Genomic DNA, 3129 nt, shown 5'->3' on the forward strand with positions numbered 1-3129 from the left:
ACCAAGCTGCTCATTCCAATTGAGAAAAACATGCACTAAAATCTGGTGCTAAATCTGGCGTAAATTGCCAGTTTTGTTGTACTGGTTGAGTTGTAGAGTCACATTATTCTTTCGAAAAATATCTTTGCAAACTCTGCTTGTGCTTGGGAGGAGCATGGACGGATTGGTACATCTCAGCACGTAAAAAGGAAGAGCTCAATTGGAGATTTCAGCATGTACTCAGGGGGAATATGGAAAAGAGCTAGGGGGTTGTAGCTCCCTTCGAGTAGTAGCTGGAGAAAGAGAGAAGGCTATAGCCTTCTACAGGTGGCTGCCTGCATACAGGTATGAGTCTACACCAGTACAATATTGTAAACAAGTTTTTCTTATATTAAAGTAAGACAAAAGCAAGTGGTTTTTGTCCCGCATTGGGTTTCCAACTTATATCATGGTGCTCATGTGTGTTTCTTATGTGTGATGATTTGTTCTGCTTTTACTACACTTGGTTACTATTTATATGGTTAATGAATTTCTGATGCACTGATTAAAGATCAACATATGATGAATTAACTGAATCATAAGTTTGTGGGATATATGCTAGTTGCATTAAACACAATTATGTTATGTGTACATGCGGGCTACCTTAACTGAAGTAGCACATATGAATCTGATTACAAGGACTAAGATGGTCCAAAAGGCATATCGATCATGATCGAATTTGTGAGCTTACTTGGGTCATGAGCATTTAACTGGAATAATAAAATGACCAATGATGGATGATCATAGACATTATTAGTTCCTATTTTTCCAATTCGTCTTCCATCACAGGAAAAAATAAGTGATATATACTTCCTCTAGTTATTGTTCGAGCCGGATGATAAAAATTGGCATGTCCGGTTCTTTCGGGGGATAGATCCATAAAGATCTACTTGTCCCAATAACAAAGAAACATGACCTAAATGATCCTGTATTAAGGGCTAAATTAGCTAAAGGTATGGGACATAATTATTATGGTTATTTAGCATGTATATTCTTTTAATATGTTCAGTATTTAGCATTTATACAGAGAAATTCACACCCACTACTCGGAAACTTCTGGACACTCCTAAATGCTAGATTCCAAGAATATTATCATAGGCTTTTTATGGACAAATCTAAAACAAGACTTATGTGTTTTTTCAATAACAGTTGTGTGTAATTTCGATATCATCACATTATTTGTGATTGTACTTTTCGATTCCAAGAATATTATCATAGGCTTTTTATGGACAAATCTAAAACAAGACTTATGTGTTTTTTCAATAACAGTTGTGTGTAATTTCGATATCATCACATTATTTGTGATTGTACTTTTCGAATAAATTAAATAATAAACCTAAATATTCATTCTAAATAGATTTCTGATGGGTCTCCGCCAAATTTTAAACTCATCCACTAAAATATACTAAACATGTATCTGCAAACAGCGATTTTATTTTCTAATACTAAAATCCAAGTTTTTTCCTGGAGGAAAAAAAAATGCATGCATCTTTTAAAACATGGTGAAGCTTTTAACTATTTGGACTAATCTGTTTGTTTGGATCAAGTTTACATGCCATTAACTAACAGTTGGCAATAACCTACTGTTCTTTGCCCTTTGAAAACACAAATCAATCAAAACACAAAACCGTCCTAACCATTCCAACAACTAAGAAGGGGATGTTCCTCAACGCAGTCGTTGCTCTCTGGTTTTAATGTATTTTCAAGCTGGGATAGTCTTAGTGCGATGAACTTACCTTGGCATCCTCTGCATGAGACCTGGTCCAAAGTGGTTGTAGGTAACGGTTACCTTCATGTTTTTATCACCTGCATAGTCATCGCCGTGGCCTAAAAGCATTACCTGCTTGCGTTCATACAATGAAATAATAATCACTATCGCTATAGATTATGTAGTATTCTAGATTTCTAGAATATAGAATTTGATAACAAATAAAACAAATTAGTTGCTTAACTATTCCAACACAATCCGTAAATCTACAATCTACATAAACTATTATTAAATTTTAAAATATTGCTAAAATCGGCCATCAGGCTTTAAGTAAACTTGCCTTGTCATGATAAGTGAAACGGTTGTTGGAAATAGTAATAGCTGTGGAAGCAAGCGAAACGTCAATGAGACCGTCTAAGCACCTGGAGAGGGTGTTGTGATCGATCCATATATCGTTAGAACCAGTGATAGATATAGCATCTGGATCCTGTTTTGTCATCCAGGTGACGGACTCCGTCACCTCAACGTTACCCGCGACGCTGGGTTTACAGTCATGGATGTTCAACCCATGAATAATAACGTTGTTCACGTTGTCAAGGCGGATGCAAGGCCCATTACTGATCTCAACATTGGCCCCTCTTCCATCAATAGTCTTGTGGCTTGCAACAGAGAGGGGCATCTGAAGCTTTATGTTCATATCTTTAGCAAAAACAATCCACAGTGGATTCTTGCGGGTCACTCCGTATCTCAAACTACCGGGCAACGGATTTGTGGGATTGTCATCAGGGGTGGTGACGGTGTAGATCTGCCCTCCTTTTCCTCCATTGGCGGCGCTTCCGAAGCCCACAGCACAATCTGCCAACTTCATTCGATTCTGCGCCCAATTTGCATCTCTTCTCCAGCAGTTGTCAATGGCGTTGGACCTGCTGCTTGCAGAAAAAGACAGGGAGGCTTGCAACAACACCGAAATCAGACCTAATAACATCCATGCTGCTCCAGCTATGGCCATATCAGGAGTTAAATTCCTAGGATGCATGGATGTGCCTAGTATTGGCAATACGGCGAAATATTTGATGATAGATGGAACTTTATGCAATCAGATTGCATGTGAGTTTATGCAAAACCTGCTTTGCTTGCCATTGTATCTGAAACTTAACTTATATAGTTGCCATCCCATGTCATAACATGGCCACCCGATCTCAGTATCTGTTATTCGTCTCGTCATGGTAATTAATGCCTTAACTAAATGTTAATTATTTTACATTTTATGCTACAACTTTTACCTCCTATAGTGGCTATCTCGTGAGAGTAATTAATGCCCTAACCAAATGTTAATCATTTTACGCTTTATATGACAATTTCTATTTCTTATACCTCTTCATTGTAATTAATGCCCTAACTAA

General features: G+C 37.5%; 1 pseudogene; it reads right to left on the reverse strand.

The window, feature by feature from the left end:
• Positions 1-1750: 1750 nt before the first annotated feature.
• Positions 1751-2735, reverse strand: LOC149243364 (pectate lyase 1 pseudogene; annotated as a pseudogene).
• Between the last annotated feature and the right edge of the window lie 394 nt (positions 2736-3129).

This window comes from Pinus tabuliformis, chromosome 8, assembly GCF_031772625.1.
Source record: "Pinus tabuliformis cultivar Carrire ecotype Pingquan chromosome 8, CPIR1, whole genome shotgun sequence".
NCBI classification, from domain to species: domain Eukaryota; kingdom Viridiplantae; phylum Streptophyta; class Pinopsida; order Pinales; family Pinaceae; genus Pinus; species Pinus tabuliformis.